Source organism: Schistocerca cancellata, chromosome 4, assembly GCF_023864275.1.
Source record: "Schistocerca cancellata isolate TAMUIC-IGC-003103 chromosome 4, iqSchCanc2.1, whole genome shotgun sequence".
In the NCBI taxonomy this organism is placed as follows: Eukaryota; Metazoa; Arthropoda; class Insecta; order Orthoptera; family Acrididae; genus Schistocerca; species Schistocerca cancellata.
The window spans coordinates 326,247,423-326,259,643 of NC_064629.1; positions in this window are offsets into that span (position 1 = coordinate 326,247,423).

Consider the following 12,221-nt stretch of genomic DNA (forward strand, 5'->3'; position numbering starts at 1 on the left):
TATTGCATTGAGCTGGGGGATAAGGCCCCAGTTAAGAGGGTGCCATATCTACTTTTTCCATCAAAAATGAAACTGTTGGTGGAACATGTTTAAGGGATGGTAGAAAAGAGGATGGTAGGCCATCTAAGTTGCCATATGCTGCATCGATATTTTTGGTACCAAAGGCCAATGGTGAGTTTCACCAGTTGTGGCCTACTGTGATCTTAACAAGGGCATTTCACGATTGGTGTCTTTGCTTGACTTGTATACTTTTTTTGGGTGGTTAAGGAGGGCTTAGCTGATTATGAGTTTAGATCTGAATCAAGTATATAACCAAATTCCCTTCAAAGAAGGCTCAAAGGCCATAACTGTTTTTGCTACCCATTAGAATTTGTTTGAGTTCAGTCAGGTACCCTCTGGACTGGTCAATGCAAGGGGGTGGGGCTGTCCTCTCCCTGCTGATTGCAGCTGATGGGCACAGCATGTTTGTATATCAAGTTTAAGTTTGTTTACCATTATTTGGATGATCTAATAGTGTATAGTCAATCAGTGCATGAACATGTTCAGCATTCGCAGGAGGTGTTTTGACAACTGGCAGAGGCAGGGCTCATGGTTAATTGCCATAAGACAGTTTTTGCTGGTGTGACTATGAAATTTTTGGGGGATTGCATCAGGAGAGGGAATTTGCTGGGACAACAAAAGGATACATGTGATAAACGATTTTCCACCCCACAGAATGTTATGGAAGTGGTGAGGTTTGTAGGCATTGCAAATTTTCTCTGAAAATTCATTGATGGATTTGCTGAAAAGGCATCTCCACTTAAAGAGTAGCACAAAAAAGGATGTAAGTTTGTGTGGGGACCATCACAGGATATTTCAATTCAAGCCTCAAAGGGGGCTTTTCAATCATTTTTACTGGATTTCAATAGTGAATTCATCCTGCAAACCAATGAGTTGGCATTAGCTGTTTGGGGGGAGAGTTTTGCCCAGGACCAGGAAGAGGGGAGAACAGCGACTGCTTATACCTCAAGAGGACTGAATGACCTGGAGAAGAGGTACTCCATAAATGAACATCAAGCCTTAGTGGTACTTTTTGGTATGGAGAAATTCAGATACTACCTCAAGCACAGGAAGTGCATTCTGAAAAATGACAGCAAGGCACTGAACTGGGTGTTGGCTAGACCGAGGAAGACTGGTCACGTAGCAAGGTGGACAGCACGGATTTTGGCATTCAAATTTGACGTTAATGGTATCAGAGGTTAGGAAAATATTGTGGGGGATGGCTTGAACTGTATGTTTGCTGGGGATGAAGAGGAAAGCATAGACATAAGCCAGCTGGGCAGATGTGTGGGGGCGGCCATGGGTGTGTCAATCCTTACTCAGATTCCTCAATTGTTCCGTGATATCAGGCAGTTCCAGGACACTCACAGAGGTATTAGGGATATTAGGAAGAGGTTGCAAGAGGGAGAGCCCTATACCTTGGTTGATGGGATAGTGTGTTGCAGGGCACGGGGTAAAGCTGGACCCAAATTAGTAGTGCCTAAAGAACTATTCCCATTTTTGTTCCATATTTCCATGAGTCACCAGTGGGAGGGGGTGGTGTCCCCTCCGTGTATGTAAAACCAGGGAGAAGATCTTTGAAAAATTGATTTGGGTGGGGATGAATAAGGAAATATGGATAAGGGTTCATAGTTATCAACTATGCGCCATGAGTGAGCCTGGCCAAAATAGCAGGATTGGCTATCTAGCCGCAAAACCGGTAGACAAACCTTTTCAAAGGATATATGTCGATTTTGTTGGCCCACTGCCTAGATCTAAAAAAGGTAAAAAGTATATATTACTATCCATGGGTTCCTTTCCAAGGTTTGTCAAGTTATTACCCATTCAGGGAGCAACCACACAGATGGTCGTACGAAAGTTACAAGGTGTATTCGGGACCATTGGGCCACCCCAAACCATGGTTACAGATAATGCAACCACTGTTACTGGAGATCAGTTTAGATAGTTCTGCCTTGGGATGGGTATTTGCCACATAACCACAATCCCCTATTGCTCACTGCTCTGACTGTCAATGACATTTAACATCACCCACCACAAAAGCCATCAGTCCACACCCACTGGATTGCTTCTGGTATATCAGTTGGCCACTCCACTGTGCAATCTATGGTCCACTGAGAACTTGTTACCTGAAGGAAAGGATGTACAGCAGGTAGCTGCACAGAGGAGGGGTGCCAGGAGGAATATCAAGGAGGCACATAGAAAGCAAACCGTGCGATATAATAACGGGCGGCAGCCCAACTATTTTAAGGTCAGGCACACAATCTGGGTCCATAATTTTCAAGGGCTGAGTAAGGCTTCAGGCAAGATTGCCTAGCAATTGCTACCCCAGTTTAAGGGACCCCTTCAGATTCAGAAGTTCCTGGCATCAGTTACCATCTGTCTAAAGAACCAGGAAACAGGTAAAGAGGTGCAGGCACATTTGTCTCAGATAAAGCTGGGCCTGGGAGCTAAAAGATGACTTCCTTCCCTTCTTTTGGAGGGGTGGGTCACTGAATCGCAAGTTTGGTGGTGGTGGGGGGGGGGGGGGGGGAGTCAGAGAAATGTGGGAGGGGATGGATATGTGCCAAGTACAGCACTATGAGTTTACGTTGGTGCTAGCCACCTAGGTGTGTCATGTTTTCTCTCGGTGGTAAGGTGACCCCTCGTGGGGTCACAGGACATTAATGGGAGGAAGAGGACTGGTGGTGGTTGTGCAAGGAGGAAGTGAGTAGTAGATACAGTGGAGTGCAGGAGTTGTGTTGTGTTCAAGCAAGTATTGTACCAGAATATTGGAACATGAGTACAGCCCTCCACCTGGACATGAAGATTGCTTCTGGATAACGCAGCATCACTGAAGTACTGTGTATGGCCAATGTTACCACCTGGCCTGTTTTCTGTTCACTCATCTGCAGAGTAAGGCTTATGGATGACTTATTTGTTTCTTGTGGTATTCAAATTATGTACCCCATGGCAGACTGGTTTCGATGGTGCTTATTAATGAACAAGAATAAAATTCTGTGTGCCTCATTGTATGAGCATGTCACATGTGGATACTGATACTGATTAGTATTCACAAACTACCTTTGTGCCCTGTCGCTGTTTACAGAAGTGCCTGTACTTATGCATTTTGTGTCAGTGGTATCTAATACTGCCCTGCTGCAGCTGCAACCTGAGATGTTGTTGTTGTCTGTTTTATTTTGATTGAAAGGGATGGTACAATCTGTATTCAAGGACTGGATGTAAGGGGAGTGCTGCCAGGGATCCAAACCTACAGAAAGGAAAGGGAAGGAAGCGTTACTTATATATGTAAGATGTCTCCTCTCGGTCACAGTCTGTCCCTGATGTTTGGGGCTTGGAAAGTATTTGTTCCTAAGATATTGTGTTGCTTCAGTTTGAAGTCAAAATATGATGCTTATAGCTTCCATATACCATATCTTGTCTGCTCTGATAACTCCCAGTACTTGACACAATGTTGTGTTGTGATTCATAATTTTTTTATATGTTGTGTTTGTTCTAATGTTTGTGCCCTGATATTCTTACTTGTATATTTTTGGGGGTAATTACTGATAAAATCACCGATAGAGCTCCAAACAATATTTTGCAGAAACTGAAGTAAATGTTACTAAGATCATTAAGGAAATCCCTTCTTGTTGTTTCATATAGTTGCCTTTGGTGGCTTGTGTGCAGGGTAGCTTACTTGTGTAATAAAATGGATTTTGACATATGTCAGTGAACTCAATCAAATGCTCCATTGGCATTCCTGTCTGATGTTTCCATTAATGTGTTTCAAAATAATGGAAGATTTAAAATGGAACAAAACCTTGAGGCCACCCTCTAATAAGCTGAAAATCCTCCCTCTTTAATGTATCTGTCTGTATGAGAAAACTGTTCTTGTGAAAAAATATGCAATGGTAAATTCCACTCTCTTTCAAAGAGAAGAAAATATTGACTTCCATAACACTGTGCAAAAAGGAATCTTTCATATAGAGGCAGTGAACATCAGCCTAAATAAAAAGTGAACCCTGCATTATGGGAAAGTTAATTATAATGTGTGTCCCCTAAAAATTAAACCAATAAATATCCTGTCAAAGTTCAGGTACGCTGCAAAGGCATATTTGATTCACTCCTTCTTCTATAGCCTGTACAAGTCCCTTCCAGAATTACATTAAAAATGTGTGTTGAGTACCTTAGTGATATTAATGTTAGTAGCTCTTAAGTACCTCAATGATCTATCATATAATTGTTGCTGTAATACAAATATCAATCTACTTACACAGTATATGCTCTTGCTGCTATCAATTTCTATTGTCTTTCTACTTCTGGAATATATGCTCTGTATATTGTTACTTAATGCATATTTAATATAAAAATAATGTAATTAATGTAAATTTAAATCATGTAACATTATATTTTGTTATACTCTGAATTATCCTACATCAGACTGTACCATATATGTACTACATGATAAATGTCTAATCTAATCTAATAATTACAAAAGATCCATAATGAGGAGATCCTCTAGGATGTAAAATATATCAGGAAACAAGTATACATAATATATACCTACAAAGAAAAAAAACCACATATCCTGATGTACCTTCCACAGATCCCAAGGGAAATTGTCCCCATGGATGTGGAATAAGCCAAAAACATTCTTAAACATATTTTTATTGAAAAGATAATAGCAAATTTGTCACAAAGCATGTAAGTTTTCAATACACTAAGGTGCACATGTTAATTCTGTAGCCATGCATCATTAAATAGGCACTCAGTTTTGAGGTCATGTAAGCACTATGGTTTTCAAAGCAACTGAGTTAAATGTGTATCATGAATATCTTGTTTCAAAGGAAAACAAAGCCACTACAGTAATATGGCATGAATGTGTTAATGACAAAAGTTGTTTTTATCTATCATGGGTTTTATCACCAATCAGATCACTACAGTACAGAATGTAACTCTTAAATTCAATGCAGAATTACATCAACCAAAGAAAAGCTGTACCACTGGATTCCATTCAATGGGATGGCTTCAGTCCAGTAAACATTCTGTTTGAAAATGATTCAATCACTAAATATTGCATAATTAGCCTTTGGCTAAGGCCTTCTCCATTCTATCCTTTTGCCCTTGAGCATTAGCCCATTATGAGATGCAGGAAGACTATGTGGCTTTAAGAAAGTAGCTGATGGGCAATGGTATGCTTAATAGTTGATTCAGTCTTTGATGTAAGCAGTGACAGTATAGTCAGTAAGAGCATTTCTCACAAAATCAAAATCTAACTTCCAATGCAGATTACATTTGTAAGCTGGCAAAAAATTTCAGTACAGAATACATTCAAACACAGACTATCACTTTATTTTGAGAGAACATCCCTCACAAAATTCAAAAGTCAAAGTTTGTTTCTTAGCACAGCACGTAGTTGTAAAGTGTCAGGAGAGTTTTCTGAAACCCAGGCAGTTGTTCACTTTACTGAAGAGTAAGGTATTCCTTTCATTACTATAAATAACTGATTAAAGGAGTTAAATATGAAGTTTTTGGCAGACATTGAGTGGTATGTCTACTCAATGAGCTGTATTTACACTGGGGTGATTGTAGTGAGAACTTAATGGGGCACTCAGTGCAAGAGAACTGCTGAACAGAAGGCAAAGATTTGGGCCCTTCAGACTTAATTAAACTTTGTAGAATTTGAACTAGATAGGCTGGATGGGGAAAAAGATCATGGGAACTGGGTGAAGGTAAAAGGTAATGAGTGAAAGAGGAACAGCTCTGCCACTTCATCTACTTCAGTTTATAGTATCTACAGTGCTTGACAACTGCTAAGGAGCAAATGACATGTGCTAACAAACAACTGTGTATTGCTGCAGAACAACCAATGATAGTAAAAGGAAATGTAGAGGATGCGATGTATTAAATGCAGCAAAGCCTGTGCATCAGTGTCCTGTATGCAACTGACAGTTCATGCTGCACTGTGTTTGACAAAGGTTGTTGTGGAACTGATTAGTGTGGTATTCAGTGTGGTACAGTAAAATACATATAAGTCACCATCTGAGTGCTTACAATTGTGAAGGAGCACATGGATGTCTTGAAGCCGCTCAAAGTGCACTACTGTGGCCGCACTAATGGGTGTCTCCAAAAGTGTTGACTTGGGATTTAAAAAGGTTGTTGATGGTGAAAATGCTCTGTGAAAGCATGACATTGGTAGGAGATGGATCACCACACTTCAAGAGGATTGATATGTAGCCCTAGTGGTGAAAAGCAACAGACATCTTACCCATGGCACATCACTACATACCTTCCAACCACACATGCCTCAGCAAGAACCATTTCATCATCATTAAATCAGGCTGATTTGTATGCCTCTTAAACACATCTCACTTCAATCATATCATCATCAAGAAAGAGTTCATTTGTGTAGAGATCATGTTGGTCGGGGTCAGCAACAGTGATCCAGAGTGATGTTCTCTGATGAATCCTGCTTTGCCATAGCAAGTGATTCTTTACACCACTTAGTGCAGAGAGAGAGGAGAACATGCTCCATGACACAGAATGTTCATGAACATCATCAGTATGACTTAGGTATAGTGGTGTGGGCAGCTGTTATGCCCAATAGCCAAACACTGCTATATATCTTTGTGTGAGGTACTGTTACAGAACATTAGTATTGCAGGGAGATTATTCAGGATCATGAGCATCAGTTTAGAAGTATGATAGATACTCACTTTCTGTTTGATGGACAACAAAAGCTCCCACAGGACCGCTGAGGTTTTGGACACGCTGGAAAGTGAAGCTATTGAACATATGGCATGACCTGTATATTTCTCGCACCTAAATGCCATAGAGCATGCCTGTGATGCTCATGGCAGAAATGTTTCTCAATGAATACCCCCATCCCCAAACTGTGCAAGAACTGAAAACCACCTTGAGAGAGGAGTGGAACAATATCCCACAAGGTCCCCTCTATAGTTTGGTAGCTGGCATGAGTAACAGGCACAAAATATGCATTAGTGCCCATAGAGGACATATTCCTTACTAAGAGTCTAATGTTGACTTTTATGTTGGGAGTGTGACCTGTGTCAAATATTAACATTATTTATGTCTGTTAACTTGCATTCCCATGTAGAGACATCTGAATCATTTTCTGTTATAAAAATATCACTCCACCTCTATTATGCATGTACTGAGTTTCAGGTTGTCCATCATTGCATGTAGTTATTCTTATTAAACAGTATCTCTATTTCTTATCAACTCTCAAGCAGAGCAATAAATTTGACATGTTACATGAAGTAGGAGAGAAGGACCTCGTCCAGCTGTAGGTCACACTAGGGTGCTGTGGACTTCTGACAAAGAAATTAAGTGTTGGCTGGTACCAAAAGAAAGTAGGAGGAAGAAAGTCTCACTAATAGGTAGTAACCATTGGAGTGGTGTAGGCCAGGCAGTGGAGGACAATCAGGAATAGGGAACCAGGTCACAAGTATTGTCAATTGAAGTGCTAACCTTAGCCAGGTGACAGAGAACATTGGGAATTTGTGTTAAGGTTTTGACAAAGAGGATCAGATTATCATAGTGGGTGGAGCAGGGAACATCCTGGCTAAAGACAAATTGCAGTTTTAGGAGGACCTGCATGAAACAGGAGTAGCAACTATATACACAACTGTGAGCTTTGTGGAGACCCTTCAGCACCATGACCAACACTGGATTAACATTACTGTCAGCTGCGTGAAGACAGAGTCAAGCAGGATGTTGTTAACAGAAATGAAATTGCTCATGATGGTAGTGCCTGTTGCTATAACTGGGAGATGGGAACATAATAGATGAGACCTACACCTTCATAAGAGAGTTAAAGGTAGTTGGCCAAGCTTGTTACAGAAAATGTATGCACACATCCCCCTCCCCCCCCCCCCCCCCCCCCACTCACACCATCACATGAAGTAATATTCCTGTGGTCAGTGGTGTCAGAGAGGTACCTTTTACAGATCAGAATTTCATTTCAGGCACCCTGTTATGAAAGAAATTAATTTAACAGAAGAGTCTCACAAAATACTTAACAATGAACAGAAAAGTGAGGCTAGCTTATTTCATCAGAATATTAGAGAACTCAGCAATAAAGTAGGAGGGCTTCTTGTCTGTTTAGAAAATTTAGAGGGCTATGAAAATAATTAGTTTTTGAGAATATAATATAACTGGATAGAGTAACAATCTACTCACCAAGTGGTAGGGGAACACACAAATAAAGGAAGCTCATACTTATGCAAGCTTTTGGAGCAAGTTGCTCATACTTCCAGCAGAAGAGAAAGGAGAGGGGTGAAAGAAAACGATGGGAGAGATTTAGAAAAAGGGGTATATTTCGGAAACACTTATCAGATGGTATGTCTCCCCTTGATCTGCAGTTCTAGGTGACTTTTCTGATAACTACCACTTTTCCTAAGCCTCTCCAGTCATTTCCTTTCACCCCTCTTCCTTCTCTTTCTGTCAGAGGAAGAAGCCACTGGCTCTGAAAGCTTGTGTGAGTATAGCCTTCTTTTATGTGTGTGTTTTGTTGCCACTTGATGAGTAGATTTTTTTATCTACCCAATTACATCATAGAGGGTTGTGAAAAGATATACATCCTGTGCCTATCTGAGCACTATATAACTGCAGGGTTAGAGAAGTTAAATATAAAATATTTAACTTTGTCATCTTATTCATGCAGAACTAATATGCAAAGAGCCAGAGTGTTTACATATATGGGTGTAGCGTTGTAGGGTTGCCGAATCCAATGATGCACGCTACACCACATGTAATAAACACTATTTTTATTTCTCGTAAGCACACATATACAGTTGTTTACATTCTGTATTCTCGGTACACGTCCGTACACTTTCACGCGCGACCACAGACTGGGACAAAGAGCTTGCCAAAAACAAAGATATTACACGCGACTTGGTCGATAGTCGCCACATTAGCCCCCCCCCCCCCTAGAGTGTGGAGCACAAACATAAATATTGGGGCATACATGTAAAGGGAACACCCAGGGGGGAGGGAGAGGGTGTTTAATCAGAAACCATACCTTACATTACATTACATTAGTAATTGAAGTCTTCGAGCCAGCGAGGGGGGCGGATGGTCCTGCCTGACCGGGTGAATCCTCGTACAGCAGTTGAGGGATCTGGGGAGGGGATGGTGGGTTGTGAGGGGCCAGGATAGCGGATCTGAATGCCTGTGGCGGTACGTAGGACTTTGACCATTGATGGGTCAGTACCAACAGGCAAGGGGACAGACTGGAGGAGATGAATGTGAGTTAAGTTGTCACTGGGGAAGCTGGCTTGTTCGTAGAAGATGTACACATTACCCGGCTGCATAACAAAAAACACATTAGAGCTGCAAATAAGATCTGTGTTGACATGCACTACCACTTCCTTATACGGGTTGACAGAATCTCCACACGAGTCGTCATCGGTGACATCACACGCTCTGAGGCTGGTCCCTGATACATCACTGAATCCTAACAGGGGAGAGGCGAGGGGCTGCCTGTAGGAGGGTAAGTCATCACACGCATCACTCTGCATAGGAATGTCACACGCACCTGTAGCACTGTCACACGACTGGGAGTGGGGAACGTCACACATGTGGGAATGGGCGTCGCTCATCCATGGACTGTCGGTAGATGCCTCATGCGAGGTGGGTGCAGCAGGGGATGGGGTCTGACTGGGTGGGGTATCGGGCAGTTCTCCCAGAGTCCATGCAGGTTTGAGGCGGCAGACAGATACCGTTTGAGGCGTGCTGTTAATGAGCACTTCGAACGTGTTGGTACGCCGTGATATGACTCTGTGCGGGCCCGTATATGGAGGTCTGAGTGCCGGTCGGATGGTGTCATCACGCACAATGACATGAGTGCACGACGCCAAGTCCTTATGCAGAAATACGGGAGGGGGCGTGTGTGGTCGAGGAGGCGGCACGCAGATGTTAGCAATTAGCTCCTTGACCTGCCCGACGAATGTCGAGTCGCAGATTTGATCTGGAGGAAGTGAAGGCTCGACTAACTCTGCTGGGAGTGTGAGGGGTTCTCCATACAGTACCTCTGCCAGGGATGCGCCAAGGTCCTCTTTGTACGCGGCCCGAACGCCTAACATTACCCATGGTAAGGCATCGGCCCACTCACCTCCGTGGCACATCAGGGAAGCTTTAAGCGTTTGGTGCCAGCGTTCCACAAGCCCATTGCTCTGGGGGTGGTATGCTGTAGTCCTAAATCATTTCACCCCACACAGTTCACAAAGCTGTCGGAAGAGGGCAGACTCGAACTGGCGGCCCTGGTCGGTGGTGACAGAGACTGGGCAGCCGAAGCGCGAGATCCACATTAACAGCAGGGCTCGGGCCACTGCATCGGCTGTGATAGTAGTGAGAGGAATTACCTCTACCCAGCGGGTAAACCTGTCAATTGCGGACAGTATGTAACGGAAGGGGCCTGAGGGGGGTAAGGTCCCGACGATATCGATGTGTATGTGCTGGAATATTCTTTTTGCCACATCGAACGTACCCATGGGGGGGCTGTGCATGACGTCCTACTTTTGCGCGCTGACAAGCCACACATGCTTGTGCCCAACTGCGACACTGTTTTATCACCCCGGGCCAAACAAAACGTTCAGATACCAGACGTGCGGAGGCGCGAATGCCAGGGTGTGCCAAGTCGTGGATACTATTAAATATGTCCCGGCGGAGAGGTGCAGGAATCACCGGGCGTATGCGTCCTGTTGAAATGTCGCACCAGACGGGTGATGAAAACCCAGGAAGTGTCCGTAACTCTAGTTTGAGTCCTGTTTTGATATCGGAACGCAATGCTGCGAGTTCAGTATCCTCTGTCTGCAATTTAGGGAGCTCACTGAGGTCCAGTTGTGAAGATAAAACCGACACCCGAGACAGAAAATCAGCGACGACATTGTCTGCGCCTCTGACGTAACGTATGTCATTCATAAACTGACATATAAGGTCCATATGCCTAAAACGTCTCGGGGATGAGTCCTTGCCTGGGTTACGGAAAGCGTAAACCAATGGCTCGTGGTCGGTAAATACCATGAGATGGCGACCTTCGATATCGTCTTGGAAATATTTGATAGCAGCGTAAATAGCAAACAGTTCCCGGTCGAAGGTCGACCATTTACGTTGGGAAGCGGTCAGTTTGTGGGAGAAAAATCTGAGCGGCTGTACAACAGAAGTACTGCCCCAACTGCTGTATCACTTGCGTCTGTAGTAAGCGAGATGGGAGCATCAGGAATGGGGTGAGCAAGCGTAACAGCTGTCTGTAAGGCTGACTTTAGATTATCAAATGTGCGATGCATATCTGGAGTCCACGTGACCGCCCGAGACCCTGATGTGTTTTTTCCTGCGAGGGCATCCGTCAGTGGGGCTTGTATGTCGGCGGCGCGGGGAATATGTTTACGGTAGTAATTTACCGTTCCAAGGAAGCGGCGGAGGCCCTGAAAATCTTTGGGCAAAGGCACCGTACTAATGGCCTCCACCCGTTCAGTTAGGGGGCGGATGCCGTCGCCAGAAACTCTGTGGCCCAGAAAAGTGACACTGGTGTGGCGGAGTTGTGACTTAGTATTGTTCACTGCGATACCGTTTGCTTTTAATAGTTGGAACACTGTATTTAAATGTTGTTCATGTTCCTCGAGGGAGGAAGAAAAAATTAACAAGTCGTCCAGGTACGCATATGCAAAGTCCAGTTTTCCAACCAGCGAGTCGATGAACCGTTGCCACGTCTGTGCAGCATTTTTAAGGCCAAATGGCATAAACAAATACTCGAACAACCCGAACGGGGTGATGATAGCGGTCTTTTCAACGTCCTCAGGTGCCATTGGCAGTTGGTGGTACGCCTTATGACAATCGACTACACTGAAAATTTGTGCCCCATGCAGCTGAGAAGCAAAGTCTTGAATATTTGGGACGGGATAATTATCTAAAATTGTTCTGGCGTTAAGCGCCCGATAGTCACCGCAGAGGCGGAAAGTGTCATCTTTCTTGGGCACCAAATGAATGGGTGACGACCAACAACTAGAAGAAGGGCGGATAGTCTTATTATCTAAAAGTTCCTGAACAATAGCTTTAGCGTGTTTAAGTTTTTCCGGATTTAAACGCCTAGCCTTTGCACATACCGGTGGGCCTTCTGTGGTATTTATTCTGTGGACAGTACCGTTATTGATCGCGAACACCGATGGGGATGCCGGACCAGC